General features: G+C 42.4%; 1 non-coding gene across 1 annotated transcript; it reads right to left on the reverse strand.

Annotated features, from left to right (window-relative positions):
- Positions 1-4,480: 4,480 nt before the first annotated feature.
- Positions 4,481-4,553, reverse strand: TRNAV-UAC. Its single transcript has one exon. It is a non-coding gene; the product is annotated as a tRNA-Val (tRNA).
- Between the last annotated feature and the right edge of the window lie 16,263 nt (positions 4,554-20,816).

Raw genomic sequence — 20,816 nt, forward strand, 5'->3', positions numbered from 1 at the left:
TCTCTGGCCTTCTGTGGTTGTTTCTCATTTCTCTCCCTACCTTTCCTTCCCCTCTCAAAGTATTTTACTCAGAGTGTTTCTAAGCACCCTGCCCCTCTGCTGCGGGTTTTCAGCTGCAACTCGAGGAGGCAGGCTATTGTGACCAGGAGCAGAGTTAGAATCGAGCTGAAAAGCTCGGTTTTTAAAGCGTCTCCTGTTGCCGGCCTCCTGCCAGCTTCCTCTCCGTTATAACGGGATTGAACCGTGATGCTTAAACTCCAGGCAGCATGTTCAGCCATTTTAAGAGTAGGACTTTCAAACTCTACAGAGTCCTGCGTACAAATGAGGTAACAATAACCAGGGAATTTGTGCAACACCTCCCCAGAAAGCGTCTCCAGAGACCAAATTACAAGTAATTCTAACGCAGGAAGTAGGGAGACTGGCACAATGGGTGAAAGTTAGGCACAGCTAAATGTTATGCCACTTTCCAGGTCCACCCCTGCTGTGTCCGGAAAAAAATCTGCTGTGGCCTAGAACATCCTTATGAATCTGTCCTGAGCTAAGACTGCGGCCAGTCTTAGCTGGAACAACTTTCTGAAATGAAAGGAAAATAGAACAGCTTCAAATCACTTTTACTGTCCTGTTAGCATATCAGATAGTGAGTACAAAAATAAAGACCCATGATTTAATGTTCACAGTTTAAAATTTGTTTCGGGGCATGAAAAGACTGTCTTTATGAAATTGCTATAAATACCTGTTTCAAGTGTCTGAAGATCCAAAAGCCAGTTTTCAACACGTGCTGTGCAGAAGACCATGTATAGAAGTATAGAGCCTCACAGTTCCTAAGGCTTGCCAAAAGAAAACACACACACACACCCCTCCCACGTGATTCAAGTTCTGCCTGTGGTTTGCAATGGCTGAAGGTACTCTCCAGCCAAACCGCATTGCTCAGGGGCTTCCCTTGTGGTCCAGTGGTTAAGACTCCTTGCTCCCAATGCAGGGGTCCCCGATTTGATCCCTGGTCAGGGAACTAGATCCCGCATGCCAAAACGAGGATCCCGCGTGCCACAGCTAGGACTCGGCGCAGCCAAATAAATGAATATAAAAAAGAAAAAATAGCATTGCTCACTTCCTGTAGCTCATCTCAAGCCTTTACAAACACTGGTAGCCAGTCTGAGTAAGAAGAGGACAAGTGATTTGGCCCCCTCCTACCCCTGCTGGTCTCACCTTTGGTTGAATAACTTTCACATGTCTTCTGGTAAAGCAGAATTTCAGAGTGATCATTGACTCTAGAGTTTGACTTTTTTTTTTTTTTTTTTTTTTGCGGTATGCGGGCCTCTCACTGTTGCGGCCTCTCCCGTTGTGAAGCACAGGCTCCGGACGCGCAGGCTCAGCGGCCATGGCTCACAGGCCCAGCCGCTCCACGGCATGTGGGATCCTCCCGGACCGGGGCACGAACCCGCGTCCCCTGCATCGGCAGGCGGACTCTCAACCACTGCACCACCAGGGAAGCCCGAGTTTGACATTTTTAATTCTCAAAAACTTAAAAAAAAAACAACTGGTAAGCTGTGAATACATTATCGTCTTTTACAATAAAATATATTTTAGTCTCTTATAAAGAATATGCTCAGCCATTTGAAGCAGATGAGATATAGTAAACTAAGTAAATACATAAGTGCGCAGCTTGAAGCCAAGAGACCTGGTTACCAATCCTGGCCATATAGCAGACCAGCTGTGTGTCTTCCCACACCCCATCCCCCCACCCCACCCCCGCCCCGCAGCTTGTGGTCTTAGTTCCCTGACCAGGGATCGAACCTGCGCCCTCAGCAGTGAAAGTGCAGAGTCCTAACCACTGGACTCCCAGGGATTCCCCAGCTGTGTGTCTTTAAACACAGCCTCCTAGGATTGGACAAGGAAAGGATGCCACCCACATTCTAAGGGTGTGGTGTTCACTAGCAATAAACAAGAAAACACCTGGTATAGTGCCCAGCACATGTAGGCACACAAAAATGTACTGGAATCTGACTTACTCACCGCCCCCTACAATGCTGTTTTTTTTTTTTTTTTTCTGTTTTTGGTACGCGGGCCTCTCACTGTTGTGGCCTCTCCCGTTGCGGAGCACAGGCTCCGGACGCGCAGGCTCAGCGGCCATGGCTCACGGGCCCAGCCGCTTCCCAGCATGTGGGATCTTCCCGGACCGGGGCATGAACCCATGTCCCCTGCATCGGCAGGCGAACTCTCAACCACTGCGCCACCAGGGAAGCCCCTAATGCTGTTTTAATAAATAATAAACTTTAGCTTATATGTGGTGAAAAGTGGCGTTTTAGAAAGGAATTATAGGACGTTGGCAGGGTTAGTAACAGCCTGATGCAATTGACACACACAGTGAAGGCGGGAAAGTAAATTGTTAACAACCTCTCTGGAAGGCAAGAGAGGCAGATGTGTTAAGATGATGTTTGGCAACATGCATAAGAGCCTTCAAAATGTTTATACCCATTGGACCAGTGAATAATTCTACAACTGGTAATTTATGCCAAAGAAATAAATACAAAGATTTGTGTGCAAAGTTGAACATCATAACACTTCTTTTATCAGTGCTATTTATGGTAGCTATAACTGTCCATTAATAGAATGACTAAGTTACAGTATATTCCTATCATGGAATATTGAACAGTTGTAAGAACTGAATGAAGAGTATTTGGTGATGTAGGGCAGGGGTCCCCAACCCCCGGGCGGTGGATGGGTACCAGTCCGAGGCCTGTTAGGAGCCAGGCCACACAGCAGGAGGTGAGTGGCGGGTGAGCAAGTGAAGCTTCGTCTGCTGCCCCCCATCGCTAGCATTACCGCCTGAACCAAACCCTCCTGCCCCCGCCCTCCCTGCCCCCATCCTGTCTTCCACAAAACCGGTCCCTTGTGCCAAAAGGCTTGGGGACTGCTGATGTAGGAAATGTGCTTGTGAAGCTGTCATTGAAAAAAAGCAGGATACAAATATAGAGAGTTTTCAGTAGGAGAGGAGAGGAAATATAGTATATTTATGGATAGAAAGCTTTATGGAAACGATTCCCAAATGTTACTAGCATTTATCTCTAGATGATGGGATAATGGGTGGTTTTAATTTCCATTATTATATTTTCGTGTTTTACAAAATTTCTGCAGTGAATATGGTTTTCAGTGGGGTGGGGTGGGGAGGGGATCAGTAGTTGGAAACATCAAAATCTCTACTAGGTTTAATCTACAAATATTTAAGCCCACATCTTTACAACGTTAGTTGTGCTTTCTTTAATCTCCCGTGGAAGAAGCAAGCAGACATTGACTGCCTTTCCCGTCTTTGATCTCCCTTGCTTTTCAAGTCACATATTCATGGCATATCACAGCTGGATGGATCCTTGGAGATCGGCATATTACGCTGCAGATCAGGAAACTGAGGCCCAGAAGGCTTTGGCTAGGAGTGATGCTAGGTTTCCTGAGTCATAGGAAAGTGGTCTTCCTAGCACAGCACACTCTATCTTGTACCATGCTGCATCCATGAAGATACACCTGAAAAAGGAAGACCTTTATGTACGTTTAGGATTCGAGTCGGGATTCCTGCTAAACAAAGGCAGGTTAATTATTTCAGTATGCAATCATACTTGTATTTCTCCAATCCCAAAGCAAAAAAAACACACAAAAAACCAAAAACAAAACAAAGCAGTTCTCTATTGCTCTATTTCACTGCAGCACTTCTCAGCAAAGTGCCTCGAATGAGTTGTCTGTACTCATTGTCTCCCATCCCTCTCCTCCACTCTCCTAAGCCCTCTCGGTCTGCTTGCTTCTCCACCACCCCACTCAACTGCTCTTGCAAAATCACAGTGGCATCCCCCTTGGGAAATTTAAGTCAGTTCCATCTCTGTCTTACTTGAGCCACTGTCAGCATTGGACCCTGTTGATGCCTTCCTCCCTTGAACCACTTTCTTCCTTTGACTTCCAAGACACCACTCTCTCCTGGTGTTCTTTCCACTACGTTTGCTGTCCCCACTGCCACCTCTCCTTCCACTTAAAGGTGAACACTGCATGCTTAATTTTAGGATCTCTCGTCTTGCACACTTACTCCCTTGACCATCTCATCAAGTCTCATGTCTTCTAATACCATTAAAAAAAATAGACTTTGGGGACTTCCCTGGCTGTCCAGTGGTTAAGACTCTGCGCTTCCACTGCAGGGGACTCAGGTTTGATCCCTGATAGAGGAACTAAGATCCCTCAAGTCACGCAACGCTGCTAAAAATATAAAAATAGACTTTGTTTTTTAGAACAATTCTGGTTCCACAGCAGAATTAAACAGAAAGTACACAGAGTTCCCATGCACCCCTCGCTCCCTGCCCCCAGTACAGCCTACCTCACCAGGGTGGTACATTTGCAACAAGCGGTGAATCTGTATCGACACATCATTTTCACCCAAGTACGTGTGAAATACCATTTTTAACTTTTTTTTTTTGGCCGCACCACTTGTCTTGTGGGATCTAAGTTCCCCGACCAGGGATCGAACCCGGGTCCTCAGCAGTGTAAGTGCTGAGTCCTAACCACTGGACCGCCAGGGAATTCCCTGGAATACCATTTTCAGACCACACAACTCCCACCTTTCCATCTCCAGCCTGGACTTGCCTGTTTGACAGCTCCTCTTGGATGCTAAGACATCTCAAACTGAGTGTGTCCAAAACGGATCCGCCTCTTCCTGCCCACACCCACACTACCCGCAGCCTTCTCCTCTCCCCTGAAGACAGCTCCACCCTTGCAGTTGCCCAGACCAACGATCTCAGAGTCCCTTCTGATCATCCTTCTTCTCACACCTCACATCTAGTCCATCAAGTAACTCTGCAGGTTCCACCTTCAAAACAAATCCAGAAGTCCATGCTTGCACCATCTCCATCTCCACATCAGCCCCATCCAAGTCACCATCCAGTGCCCTGGTTTACTACAGCATCCTCCTAACAGGTCACTCTGCTTCCAATTGCCACAGTCTATTCTAAACGCACCAACCAGAGTGAGCCTTTAGAAACAAGGGAAGTCTCACCATGTCAACCCTCTGTTCAAAGCTGCAGTGGCTCCCCATGTGGCCCCAAGAGAAAGCCCAAGACCTTATAAAGACTGACAAGACCCTACATGACTGGGACCTCTATTCCCCTCTGACCTCCTTTCCCGTTCTCCTGCCTCACTCATCTGTTCCAGCGAAACCTCCCCCTATCCCTCAATCCCACCCCTCCAACAATCCCACCTCATGACCTTTGCATTGGCTCTTCCCTGTCTAGGGTATGCATGGTGCGCGCTCTCAGTTTCTTCAGGTATTTAACCAAATGTCACCCCATCAGTGTTTAAAATGGCAATCCCACGCCTGTATTTCCATGCCCCGTTTTCCTCCACTCCTGCCATGTTTCTCCGTAGCGCACACCACCTTCTAACGTGCTGGAACTTACTTCCTATGTATGTATATTGTCTGTTTCTCTGTACAGTACCTACACTCGCTCTACTCTCCACTCTCCCTAGAATGTAAGCCCTGCTGTCCCAGCACCTAGAAGAGTGCTTGTCACATTTGTCACATAGTGAGCACTCCACAAAAATGTGCTGGTGAATCAAGATGAGAAATACTTATCCCCTGTCTCCCAAAACTCCACTAAGATGACAGAAAAGACCTTACAAATACAGTAATATATATATATATATATATATATATATATATATTTTTTTTTTTTTTTTTTCCCGGTACACAGGCCTTTCACTGTTGTGGCCTCTCCCGTTGCGGAGCACAGGCTCCGGATGCGCAGGCTCAGCGGCCATGGCTCACGGGCCCAGCCGCTCCGCGGCATCCTCCCGGACCGGGGCACGAACCCGTGTCCCCTGCATCGGCAGGCGGACTCTCAACCACTGCGTCACCAGGGAAGCCCAATACAGTATATTTTTATAATAAGGTACAAACCTGCCTGGACGAGGGTACTGGCAAGGAGGCAATAATGGGAGAGATATTTCTTCTTTTTTAAATTGAAGTATAGTTGATTTACAATATTATAAAATGTCAACCAATCTGAAAGCAGATGGAGCAGCAGAAACTGCTTTAACACGATAAAGGAGCCACCACCAGAGGCGGGCAGCTGGGCGCTGGTGAGGGGCCAGTGTACACTGCAGAGCCACACATGAGTTCCAGACCACAGGGCAGGCAAGGGCTGAAAACGGGTTTTGGACCAGTCTCTGTATAAGGAGGCCTCACTCAGCCTCCCTCCCACCCTAGCCCAGGAAACCAGAAATTGTTGTGGGAAATGTGGAGGCACAGAGGCTGTGGACTTAGGGACCACTGGTCAGGCTGAGGTGCAAATGAGACTCTGGGCTGTATGAGAGTTAAGTGAAGGTCTGCATCCTGAACTGGGAGGCCCCTTCCCCTCCCTGCATCCAGAAAGCCAGCAGCAAGTTGCTGATAAATAAAACAAATCATAATAGATATGAATGTTTAGGGATTCCCCAAAGTTATCACATCTAACTAATCATAAAGAAATACACCGTCCACAAGCCTCTTTCACACACATACAGCTTCTGAGAGCTTTTAATGCCTCTCTCTCAAATATGAGGGGTGTGCAAGGATCACAGACGTTTAATGCCTCTGACATGAGAGACCAGAACAAACAAGATAAGAATTCAGGGGAAAGACAATAGAGAGAGTAGAATAAATCTTTTTTAAAAACTGTATTTACCCGAGAGAGAGTGAAGTTATTGCATCCATAAAACAAGAAACAGAGCTTGGAATATAAATATAAAAACAAAATATTTTTTAAAGGGGGTTGGAAGAAAAAGTCAAGGAAATCTCCTAAAAAGTAGAACAAATGAAGAAAACTGTATAATAGGAGAGAAAGAAAACTAGTAGAGAATCAGTCCAAGTAATAGGAGTTCTAGAAACACATTACAAAGAAAATAGTGGAGAGGAAATTAAAGATACAATTCAAGAAGATTGTCCAGACTAGAGAAAACTCATCTGCAAACTGAAAGAGCCCACAAAGTGGGCACAATGACACACCTACAACAAAGTACACCAGCCTGAAATTTCAAAACAGACAATTTCCAAAAAACTTACAAAAAAGCATACTGCTGGTGGGAATATAAAATGGTATAACCACTTCAGAAAGCAGTTTGGAAGTTTCTTTAAAAGTCACGGGCTTCCCTGGTGGCGCAGTGGTTGAGGGTCCGCCTGCCGGTGCAGGGGACACGGGTTCGTGCCCCGGTCCGGGAAGATCCCACATGCCGCGGAGCGGCTGGGCCTGTGAGCCATGGCCGCTGAGCCTGCGCGTCCGGAGCCTGTGCTCCGCAACGGGAGAGGCCACAACAGTGAGAGGCCTGCGTACTGAAAAAAAAAAAAAAAAAAAAAAAGTCAAACATATACCGAGTGTATAATTCAGACATTCCACTTCTATGTATTTACCCAAGAAAAATAAAAGCATATGTCTATACAAAGATTGTACATGAATGTTCACAGCAGCTTTGTAATATCCTCAAACCGGAAACAACCCAAATGTCCATCAACAGCTGAAGAGATGGACATTCTGTGGTATATACGTACAACAGAATATTAAAAAATAATGAATTATTGATACATTCAACAGCATGGATGAATCTCAAAACTATTATGCTCAGTAAAAAAGCCAAAAGGGGTACATACTGTATGATTCCACTTATGTAAAATTCTAAAAAACGCAAACTATAGTGACAGGAAGTAGATCAGTGGTTGCTCGGGGATAATAGCGAGTGGAATGGGGTGGGGGCGTCAGGTGGGAAGGATGCATTTCAAAGGGGCACAAGGAAAGTTTAGAGGTGATGGATATGTCCATTATCTTGCTTGTGGTGATGGCTTCACAGGTGTATACGTTTGTCAGAACTTAAATCGCATACTTTATGTATGTGCATTTCATCGTATATCAAGTATACATCAATAAAGCTGTTTGTAAAATCACTTATGAGTTGAGAATGTAAAATGGTGTAGCCCCTTTGGAAATAGTTGGGCAGTTCCTCAAAAAGTTAAACATGAAATTACCGTATAACTCTGAAATTCCACTTCTGTGTATCTACCCAAGAGAAATGAAAACAAATGTCTGCACTAAAACTTGTGTGTATGAATGTTCAAAGCAGCATTATTGATGATAGCCAAAAAGTGGAAACCCAAATGTCCATCAACTGATGAAGGGATAAACAGATGTGGTGAATATTATTCAACAATACAAAGGAATGAACCCTGATGTATGCTACATGCACGAACCTGAAAAATATTTCACTAGGTGAAAGAACCATCACAGAATACCACATGCTGTATGATCCAATTTAGATAAAGTTCGAAGTAAGCAAATCTGTAGAGACAGAAAGTAAATTAGTGGTTACTTAAGCCTGGAGGCAAAGAAGGAATGGGGGGGGTGACTGTTAATAGGTCCAAGCTTTCTTTTGGGGATGATGAAAAAGTCCTAAAATTAGGTTATGGTGACGGTTGCACAGTTCTGTAAATATACTTAAAATCATGTAATTGTATGCTTTAAATAGGTGAACACTATGTCAGCGGTCCCCAACATTTTTGGCACCAGGGACCGACTTTGTGGAAGACAATTTTTCCTCCGCGGGGAAGGGGGGGATGTGGTTCAGGCGGTAATGCGAGCGACAGGGAGCGGCAGATGAAGCTTCACTCGCTCGCCCCCCACTCACCTCCTGCTGTATGGTTCGGTTCCTAACAGGCTGCGGACCAGTAGTGGTCCACGGCCCGGGGTTGGGGACCCTTGCTCTATGGTATATAAATTACATCTCAACAAAACTGTTAAAAATTTTTTTAATTGCAAAGATCAAAACCAGCTCACATACAAAGGTTCAGAAGTCAAATTGTCACTGGACTTCTTGGAAAACTACTGGAGGATATGGTGCAACAATATAAGAAAAGGCAAAAAGAGGGTAAAACTCAGGCTCCTAGGAACAGGGAACCCAACATCAAAGAGAGGCAAAGTTCCTGTTGGGATGCCGGTGGGCATGTGGTAAAGTCAGGACAGCCAGTCCAGAGGGAAGCATGACAGTGAAGGCTCCAGGAGCCTCATCTGATGAGTCTGAATGTTTTGACATTGTATTGAAAAGCATTTGATACATCTGTGGCTCTATTTGGTTAAAATTAGTGACAAGTTTATAGAAAACTAAGCAAAGAAAAATCAGTCAATTATTAACTCCAGGAAAAACCCCAAAGAGTACAAGAAAGAAAACTAAAATATACGACTTGTAATTAGTAATGACAGAGTCACAAATGCTTTTAACTGAAAACGGATACATTTGGGGGAGGGGGATTGAGGAGAACGAAAAGTAAGACAGTGAAATACTCATCTACCATAATGGGAAGTCAGCAGCAAAATTCTAAGATTGTTGCCTTAAGGGACAGCAGTATTGTATATTGTTCCTGTTATGTGGAGGTAAATATCAGAAGAAACAGTTAAAAATTTTAAATGATGGCCTCTGAGGAGTAAGCTTGGGAGAGGATGGTGAAGGGGAGTGCTCTTTGACTTGACTTTTTGTACTGTTTGACTTTTTAAGCTATTATATATCATTTTAAAATAAAAATTAAGTTTAAAAATTCTAGTAGGGCTTCCCTGGTGGCGCAGTGGTTGAGAGTCCGCCTGCCGATGCAGGGGACATGGCTTCGTGCCCCGGTCCGGGAGGATCCCATATGCTGCAGAGCGGCTGGGCCCGTAAGCCATGGCCGCTGAGCCTGCGCGTCCGGAGCCTGTGCTCCGCAACGGGAGAGGCCACAACAGTGAGAGGCCCGCGTTCTGCAAAAGAAAAAAAAATTCTAGTAATCATCACGTGTCTAGTACATAACAAAAGAGGTAAGAAGATTTGGTGATATCACCAATAACAGCTAGATTTCACTGAGCAGTTTGTATGTGTGTGGCATGGTTCTAAGTACGGTTTTAAATACTGTTCTCATTTAACAACCCCTTGAAGGGGTCTTAATCCAGCTGCAAGTAAAATTGTGAGTCTCCATGGATTAAACAAGCACATTCACACACATTTTCATTTGATCTTCCCTAAACCTCATGATATGGGAATATAGATGGAGAAAACTGAGTCTCAGAGAGGTCTGGAGAACGGTTCAATGTCACAGGTACAACTGAAAAAACAGGACTGGAATTCAGGTCTTTGGGCTCCTGGTACTCTTTATACACATGCCTCACATCCACGAAAAAATGATTTTTAAAAATCGCTGTTCCTGGTGTCTACTTTGTAACACTGTTCCCTCATCATATTTTTATTTTTTGATGTAGACCATTTTTATTTTTTAAACATCTTTGAGTATAATTGCTTTACATTGTTGTGTTAATTTCTGCTGTGTAACAAAGTGAATCACCTATACGAATACATATATCCCCATATCCCCTTCCTCTTGCGACTCCCTCCCACCCTCCCTATCCCACCCCTCTAGGTGGTCTCAAAGCACCGAGCTGATCTCCCTGTGCTATGCAGCTGCTTCCCACTAGCTATTTCACATTTGGTAGTGCATATATGTCACTTCGTCCCAGCTTACCCTTCCCTCGTGGGGGACCCTACCCCCGTGTCCTCAAGTCCATCCTCTATGTCTGCATCTTTACTCCTGTCCTTCCCCTAGGTTCTTCAGAACCTTTTTTTAGATTCCATATATGTGTTAGCATATGGTGTTTGTTTTTTTCCTTCTGACTTACTTCACTCTGTATGACAGACTCTAGGTCCATCCACCTCACTACAAATAACTCAATTTCGTTTCTTTTTATGGCTGAGTAATATTTCATTGTATATATGTACCATATCTTCTTTATCCATTCACCTGTTGATGGACACTTAGGTTGCTTCCATGTCCTGGCTATTGTAAATAGAGCTGCAATGAACATTGTGGTACATGACTCTTTTTGAATTATGGTTTTCTCAGGGTATATGCCCAGTAGTGGGATTGCTGGGTCATATGGTAGTTCTATTTTTAGTTTTTTAAGGAACCTCCATACTGTTCTCCATAGTGGCTGTATCAATTTACATTGCCACCAACAGTGCAAGAGGGTTCCCTTTTCTCCACACCCTCTCCAGCATTTATTGTAGATTTTTTGATGATGGCCATTCTGACTGGTGTGATGATACCTCATTGTAGTTTCGATTTGCATTTCTCTAATGATTAGTGATGTTGAGCATCCTTTCATGTGTTTGTTGGCCATCTGTGTATCTCCTTTGGAGAAATGTCTATTTAGGTCTTCTGCCCATTTTTGGATTGGGTTGTTTGCTTTTTTGATATTGAGCTGCATGTGCTGCTTGTATATTTTATTTGTATATTTATATTTAATCCTTTGTCAGTTGCTTCGTTTGCAAGTATTTTCTCCCATTCTGAGGGTTGTCTTTTCTTCTTGTTTATGGTTTCCTTTGCTGTGCAAAAGATTTGAAGTTTCATTAGATCCCAATTGTTTATTTTTGTTTTTATTTCCATTTCTCTAGGAGGTGGGTCTAAAAGGATCTTCCTGTGAGTTATGTCATAGAGTGTTCTGCCCATGTTCCTCATCTTATTTTTAAATGTTAAAGGAGAAAAGAGTTTGGCATTTTCAAGTATCTTAACCAGACCTTCCTTAAATTCCAGATGGAAACTGCTCTCTGAAAAGCCAAAAAAAAAAAAAGGGAGAAAGAAGTGCATTTTTGCACACAAACTCATGCACAAATAAGGAATGACCATGACATAATTTTTTTTTGATCATATTGCAATACACATCTCGCACTAAATGTGGTCCATTCCGTGTGATCATGCAGACACTCCTCAGCACTCCTGAGACAAGGGGGTGCTGCGACTGCTCAGACCTTACAAAAAAACTACTCCCTGGGTACGTCTAATGGTGAGCAATATCATGCAGCCGTCACCAGTTTTGGGAAATTGCTAAAAGCCATTTGATGGAAATCAGCAGAATGACATGGGTGATACAGTGGTGAAATGCTGGTGGGGGGCTGCGATACACAGCTGTAAAATAGCTGGGCCAACTTACGGGTGTGGCTTATAAACCAATCTCAAAAACGACTTCAAAAGAATCATCATTTGCCAAGAGGATTACAGGTGACTTTTTTTTTTTTTTTTTTTTTTTTTTCCCGCTATGCTGGCCTCTCAGTGCTGTGGCCTCTCCCGTTGCGGAGCACAGGCTCCGGACGTGCAGGCTCAGCGGCCATGGCTCACGGGCCCAGCCGCTCCGCGGCATGTGGGATCTTCCCGGACCGGGGCACGAACCCGCGTCCGCTGCATCGGCAGGCAGACTCTCAACCAGTGCGCCACCAGGGAAGCCCAGGTGACTACTTTTTAAGACAAATATATACTTCACATTTTGGATATATAAAATCTGGCATGATTAAAAGAAATTCATTTTATAAAAGCAAAAAGTTACAATACTAAAGTTTACGGCCATCATATAACACACCCACAAATGTTCCTTAGTACTTAGTAAAAAACAATGGACATTTTTTGAACTAGTCAGTTCCATAAGACAGAATTCAATGAAGAACATTTAAAAAATTATTTTTTAACCCAAGCCTAATTGATATTGAAAAACACAAAAGTTTTAACGATTTTAATGAAAAGTATCTGGTTATTCATCTACACTTATAAACTAATCTCCAGAACTCTTTTAAATGCTTTTAAAAATCATAAAACCTAACCAAGGTAGAAAGCAATCTTCAAAAGACAGATCATTTATCAAGATATTCCCATTTACCATTTCCAAGTTCCATTTGATCAGCCATCAAATTTCACCTAAAAGCTATTTTATAGCTGTTTCACATGTAGTTGAAGAAAATGTTAAAAATGGTGGTAAACATATAAGAAAATCATCTGACAAAATACAGGGACTGCAGATCATGTCGTTCTTGCCTACATTTTAGCCAGACAGAAACTTCTGTGAATCACTACTTCTTAAACGTTCACTGACCAAATTCTCAGGAAATGTACTTTGGCTCACAAGTTTGATATTTTTATCAGATTTTAAAGGAACATAACATGTGAGTTTTTGCACCTTAAACCAAAAAGAAAAAAAAAGCTGAAATAATATACAAAACCGTAAGTCAGATCTTGAAGATACTTGGGGTGGAAAAATACACGTGTGTATACACAAATGAACATGTATGTACATATTCACCTATATGCATGCACATGTATGCATATATACATATCTAAATGAGTTTTTAAGGAAGCTGAAAAGCAGTGCGTTTTGTTGGCCCAGCAACTGGATAAATGCACTTTAGAAATAGTCTGCACAGCTACACCTCTCAAGAGTAGGCATTAGTTCCACACAGAGATCTGGCAATCATCAGATCCAAAGTTTTCAGCCCATAAAAAGGAGTTACCTTTATAGGGAGGCAAATACCACAAATTTCTGTTTATCAGGATTGTTAGATGATCTCTGTTGATAAAGACAGGAGAATCAACTAACAGTACTTAGTTTTACATGCTTCCAGTCATAAATACCAAAATACCTTCTTTAATAACTGCTATTCCCACACATTTACATCATAGGCTACAAAGTGCCATTTTTGATCCAGTCCATATTTTGAAGGGATTTACAGATACAGGTAAAATTTGTAGCCAGGCACTATTTACAACCTTGAACAATCTTTCCAGACAAGGCCACGTCTGTTCTCAGCCACTACTACCCTCAACCTTTTTCAGTCAGGGTCACCAGAAAATTTTTTCACCCTTAACATAAACAGCAGTAAATTCTCCAAGGGCAAACATACCATATTCCTGACTTTATAGGATAAATGGATACGCGGCGGTTAAGGAAGACTGTTATCTGCTACATTTTGCAGGCATTGTTCTCCTAGTGTTGCTGAGGTTGATGGCCTACCTTATTTCTTCATGTCTAATATTTTTATGTCATTAGCTTAAAAAAATGACAGATTAAAATCACCGTAAGGCAATGTGAGAAGAAATTCACTAATAAGCTGATGACTAGCTGAGATCTTAACTCACCTAATGTCTTAAATAACTAAGTTATGTCACATAAAATGAAAACTTGACAAAGCAAAGATGTGGAAGAGTACTGTTTCTCAAAAGTATCTAAGAACAGTCATCTAACAAGAAGAAAGCTGAGTAAATTTACACAGACTCTAATTCTGTCAGAGAGAAAATGAGAATTCTGAGATGTTACAAATCTGAAAGGAAAGTAGTGCCTAGGCCCAAGCAGTAACGACTCTGTTTATTATTATTATATTATTTTTTTATTTTTATTTTTTGGGGTTGCGGGCCCCTCACTGTTGTGGTCTCTCCCGTTGTGGAGCACAGGCTCCGGACGCGCAGGCTCAGCGGCCATGGCTCACAGGCCTAGCCGCTCTGCGGCATGTGGGATCTTCCCGGACCGGGGCACGAACCCGCGTCCCCTGCACCGGCAAGCGGACTTTCAACCACTGCGCCACCAGGGAAACCCTCTGTTTATTATTTTTTAATGTGAGCTATAAAATTCAAAAGTTATATACTTTATTGTGTCAAAAATACACAACATAAAAATTTCCATCTTAGCCATTTTTAAGTGTACACGGTCACATTGTTGTGAAACAGATCTCCAGAACGTTTTCATCCTGCAAATCTGAAACTATACCCATAAAACAATTTCCCTTTCTCTCTTCCCTTCAGCTCCTGGTAACCTCTCCTTTACCTTCTTTCTCTATGAATTTGACTACTTTAGATACCTCATATACGTGGAATTACACGGTAATTTTCTTTTTGTGACAGGCTTATTTCACTTAGCACAACTTCTTCAAGCTTCATCCAGGTTGCAGCGTGCATCAGAATTTCCCTCCTTTTAAAAGGCTGAAAAATATTCCATTATATATATTACGTTTTGTATAATCCATTCATCTGTCGATGGACATCTGAGTTGCTTCTATCTCTTGGCTATTGTGAACAATACTGCTATAAACATGGGTGTAGAAATATCTCTTTGAGAATCTGCTTTCAACTCTTCTGGATATATACTTGGAAGTGGGATTGCTGGGTCATGTGGTAATTCTCTTTGTAATTTTTTGAGGACTCTCCGGATTGTTTTTCATAGAGGTTGCACCATTTTACAATCCTACCAACAGTGCACAAGTGTTTTAATTTCCCCACATCCTCATCGACGTTTATTTTGTTTTGCTTTTTTATGGAGTTAAAAAAAAAAAAAGCTGTATACTTTTTACGTCCACAGTAAAGTTTTCAGTTTAAGGTAAGTTAGAAAAATGGAAATAACTGTCTAAAATTTTTCAAAATTTTAAAATGTATATAGCCAACTAGATCATTGTTCCCAGAACTTAAAACGTTTTAAACTCCAAGTTATTTTTACTTAGATCTCTACTTATTCTTTCTTTTGAACACCCTGTCCTTATTCTAGCCCATCCGGGAGCAGAAGATAAGTAAGGGTGCATTCAACTGTAAACATGGGAACAGCTGCCAGTGGTAGAGAAGGGGATGAGGCGGGTGTGCATGACAGGAGAAGGGCAGAAGGGCAGATCTGGAACCTAGACCGGCTTCCCTCTTGAAGATTTCCTTTCCAATCACTGCCACAAGCACGTTCAGGAACATCGACAGCAGCTCCTGAAAGGAAGCTGACTTGCCTTTTCCCCAAAACAGCTGAGAACTGAGAGGCTCCCATCACCAGCAGTAGCCACCTAGACTGCCAGAGGAAGCTCTCAACGGCCCACTTGACTTTGGGAGTGACAAGGTGGAAGGCGCAGCAACTGTGCCTTGAATAATAATAATAAATGACCCACACTGCTTCCTGTAGCAGTGCATTTCCCTCATTCTAACAGAACTAACCAGACCCATGCTCCAATTTTGTACACAATGCATCTATTTCCCTTCTGTTCCTACTTTATCATCATTATTTGCCATTAGGCCCTTTGTAAAGTTTGCAAATTTACCTCATAAAAACTTATTCACTCAACAACTATTCATTAAGCATCTGATACATAGGTACCGTGAGAGTGGCAAACGAGACAAAATCACTACCCTCGTGGAATTTATAATCTGCTAGAATGCCATTAATCAAATAATCACATAACTATCTATGTCTATTGTTTCAAGGACCATAAAGAAAAAAATAAGAGATAATGAAAGTATAACTGGGCAATCCTTAAATTAGATGTGGGAATGAGGCAGTCAGGGAAGACTTATCTGAAAAAAATGACAAGCTGATACAAATAGCCAAGTAGAGAATGGTAGGAGCTTTCTAGACTAAGAAGGCATATGCAAAGGCCCTGAGGTGGGAAAGCTCAGCCAGGGTGACTGGAGCTTGTTAACAGGGGGGAGGGGGAGAAGGGCTAGATGGGTAGGAAAGCACCCAGTTGTGCAGGGCTCTAAAGCATGGCAAGGACTTGAGATTTTATGCTAAGTCCAGTGGGAAGTTATTGAGGCATTTTCAGGCTACATGTTAGTAAGTGTTTATTAAAAATTAGTGCAACTGTATACTAAGATTTATTAAGTGAATAAAGAAAGGTGCAGAAGCGTATATACAGGGCTTCCCTGGTGGCGCAGTGGTTAAGAATCCGCCTGCCAATGCAGGGAACACGGGTTCGAGCCCTGGTCCGGGAAGACCCCACATGCCGCGGTGCAACTAAGTCCATGTGCCACAACTACTGAGCCCGTGCTCTAGAGCCCACGTGCCACAACTACTGAAGCCTGCACACCTAGAGCCCGTGCTCCACAACAAGAGAAGCTACTGCAATGAAAAAGCCCACGCACTTCAACGAAGAGTAGCCCCTGCTCGCCACAACTAGAGAAAGTCCACGCACAACAACGAAGACCCAATGCAGCCAAAAATAAATAAATTAATTTTTAAAAAGTGTATATAATACACTATCATTTATGTGGAAAAGGGAGGGAGAATAAATGTTCATATATAGGTACCTCTTAAAAAAATACAAGACACTGATAACACTAGTGTCTCCTGAGATGGGAACTAGACGGCTAGGAGACAGTGGGAGGAACAATTTTTTACTGTATACCTTTTTTTTTTTTTTTTTTTTGTGGTACACGGGCCTCTCACTGTTGCGGCCTCTCCCGTTGCGAAGCACAGGCTCCGGACGCGCAGGCTCAGCGGCCATGGCTCACGGGCCTAGCCGCTCCGCGGCATGTGGGATCTTCCCAGACTGGGGCACGAACCTGTGTCCCCTGCATCGGCAGGCGGACTCTCAACCACTGCGCCACCAGGGAAACCCCCTGTATACCTTTTTTTAATCTTTTGAATTAATTATCACACTTAAGAGTTACCTATATAACAGTAAGTTAAAAATTAAAAAGTCACTTTGGCTGTTGTGTAGAAAAGACTAAAAGGGTTAAAAGCTTAGATTAAGACATAGGTAAGATATAGGAACAGTTAAAAATGAAAAAGATTGATAATACCTAGGAAATGCGGGGAGTAACTGGAATTTTCATATGCTGCATGCAAGTGCAAACTGATGCAACCATTTTTGGAAATTATTGGGGAGCATCTGTTAAAACTGCTCAGACACATATCCTATAACCCAGACTTCCATCCCTAGGTATACTCAACAGAAATGTGTACTATGTTCCCTAAGATTTATAAAAATTCATTACAGCACTACACATAACTCCCAAATGGAAACCAAGTGTTTAAAGGAGAGCAGAATGGATAAATCGTAGCACATTCACACACTACTAGCACACGGAAAAACTCAGCTATATGCAACAAGAAACCCATTAACAGGAAACCAGAAACAAAAGAATATACACTGCTTAACTCCAGTTATATAGTTCAAAAACAAGCAAACTGATTTAAGATCACAGAAATCAGGCTAGTGGTTATCTTAGGGGAAGAGTGGAGGTCAGAGACTAGAAAAAAGCATGAAGGCTTCTCAACTGCTGTCCATGTCCTATTTCCCAATCTTGGTGGCACTACATGAACGTGTTCGCTTTGTAAAAGTTCAGAGCTGTACACGTGTGTGTACTTCTGTGTGTCACGTCCTAACTTCTTAAAGTATATATACCAGGTAAGAAGCTACTGTAGTAGTCGAAATCGAAGATGGTAGGTTAAACTAGCGTAAGAATAGAGAACAGGGCTTCCCTGGTGGCGCAGAGGTTGAGAGTCTGCCTGCCGATGCAGGGGACGTGGGTTCGTGCCCCAGTCCGGGAAGATCCCACATGCCGCGGAGCGGCTAGGCCCGTGAGCCATGGCCACTGAGCCGGAGCGTCTGGAGCCTGCGCGTCCAGAGCCTGTGCTCCACAACGGGAGAGGCCACAACAGTGAGAGGCCCGCGTACTGCAAAAAAAAAAAAAAAAAATAGAGCAAGTAAAGACGAGATTTATGAAGTGAGATCTACTTTTTTTTTTTCCTGCTTTTGCATTTTGTCACCAGTCTAGTAGGTCTAATAAAAGCATCAGCAAATTGAAAGTCAAGACAAAGCCATTTGCTTGAATGAGGTTAACAAATTTGAGTAAGGTTGTAAAGTCCTGAGAGTAAACACAAGTAATTTCCAGATATATTAGAATTTAAAACCTTTGCGTTTGACAGCACTAGTTTCAGGACACATTTAAGACCCAATCAAACTAGAAATACAGAATATAGGGCATTCAATAAACATTTACCCATCGTGATCGAAGGGCAGACTGAATTTTAAATACACTATTTTAAACGCGCACTTGCAGGTGATACCATACCATGAGAGATCAATACTATTAAAATTATTACCTACTGTTTTCCTACAAGTCTTTTATAAACTGTCTTATTCTCACATAATTAGGAAATTTCCTTATATCCTAACCAGTTTTTCAGTATTGCTGAAGCACACACAAACTTTAGATGTCTATGTGATATATATATATATATATATAGCAATTATATACATAATCGCTGCTTGAAGAATCTCAACTGTGTCACTTCCTATGGTTATTTCCAAGTAGTCTATTATACTCAGATGCTGCGTGGCCAGGAACCCAATTCTGCCTTGCTGGTAGCCCCTCTTCTGAGAAAATAATGCTCCCCAAACTATCTGACACCATGGCCCAGTATCACTCATGTCCTTGAAGAGTGCTACACAGGTGTAGCTATGGTTCCTACCTGGTACATCCAGGTACATTACCATCAGGTGTACATTCTAATCACCTTTGAAAGATGCTTAACGAACTATATTGGGTAGCAATCATAGTGATCATGCACTCTAAAAAACTAGTTTTTCTGGGAAATGTGTGACGACTACCCATGCGATTTTCTTCCCCTGACAACAGCTAGAAAAGGAAGGAAACCATGCCAATGAATTTTATTTCAGATTACATTCACCCACAACTGTGGAGCCTCAGAATCTGCATTTTAACAAGCACTCAGTTCATTCTGATCAAGTTCTAGTCAAGTAGAACACCAAGTGGTATTCTGGTTCTAAGAGGGAGACTAAAATATTCATTTACTTTTACTTCCTCAATCATGTTCATGCATTAAACATTTACTGAGTATGTACCATGTGCCAAGTATTCTTATGTAAGTCCTAGGGTTTGTGTAGTTACTAGAAGGTCCTGCCCCCATGGAGCTTACATTCTAATGGAGGAAAACTGACATAACCAAAGACAGAAAAATAGTGAAGCAACCTGGGAATGAAGTTATCCGTTTTTAAAAATAAAAGATTCCTGGTTATAATAAACTAAATGTGGCTTTTGAAGGATATTGTAATCCCATCATTTTACTGAAAATGCTCAAAGGCAGTATTTTAAAAACAGCAGCATGTGCCCAACATTCTAATACACACACAGATACAAAAATAAAACACACATTAAAGGAAAATGAAAAGAAATGATCAGGGCCAGTAAATGACACCAAGATGTTGGTAATACTTTTTCAATAACCTGGTAAAATCTCCTAGCCTTCCTGACAAAATGTGCAGTTTGAGCTAACACATTAGATATCTGCACCCAAATTCTGATTATCATGCATGGTTTACTACACTTGCCCAAGACTCTCTATTCCCATGTCAATGCTCTTCAGAATCAAGGACTTCTCCCTTCTTCATTACCCTAGTCACCACTCCTTTCCCAATCTCGTTAAACAGATAACCAAGGATGAGCTGGGCAATATGCTAAAATATAACCTAGCCAAAGGAAGTTAAAAATGTTCTTCCAAGTTTAGTCCTTTTCAAAAAAAAGAAGCTAACTAAAATTACTGTACCTATTTTGTTTAGCTATGTTAAGATTTAAGAATTGGCTTTATTTTTGTGAGCAAAAGCAATCATATAAACCACATATGGAACAATTCAACTCACAACTTTTTTTTTTTTTTGTGGTACGCAGGCCTCTCACTGTTGTGGCCTTTCCCGTTGCGGAGCACAGGCTCCAGACGCACAGGCTCAGCGGCCATGGCTCACGGTCCCAGCCGCTCCGCGGCATGTGGGATCTTCCCAGACTGGGGCACGAACCCACATCTCCTGCATCGGCAGGCGGACTCTCAACCACTGCACCACCAGGGAAGCCCTCAACTCACAACTTTTAACCAGTAAAATGAACTGTGAAAATTTGAAATTTATGCAATATTAGTATCAATTTTCATAACAGGCACAGTTGCATATGGCTGCATATTTCACGCCCATTTTGTCCAGATGGTTTTGGACCTCTCTTCATTGGTATACCAAAACCCAAGGAAGAAGGATACAGGAACAGGAGAAAAAAAAAAATTGCGGGTGGGCAAGTTATGATATCCACCGGACATATATATAGCAAAACCTGGCTTACCTCAAAAATACAATTCTGCTGCACCACCTGATAACCACACTGTTTGCAAACTCTTGTCAGTTCACAAGAACGACACACACAGTCAAAACAGGAGGTCCACAGGCAAGCTAAG

This window comes from Phocoena sinus, chromosome 16 (assembly GCF_008692025.1).
Source record: "Phocoena sinus isolate mPhoSin1 chromosome 16, mPhoSin1.pri, whole genome shotgun sequence".
NCBI lineage: Eukaryota > Metazoa > Chordata > Mammalia > Artiodactyla > Phocoenidae > Phocoena > Phocoena sinus.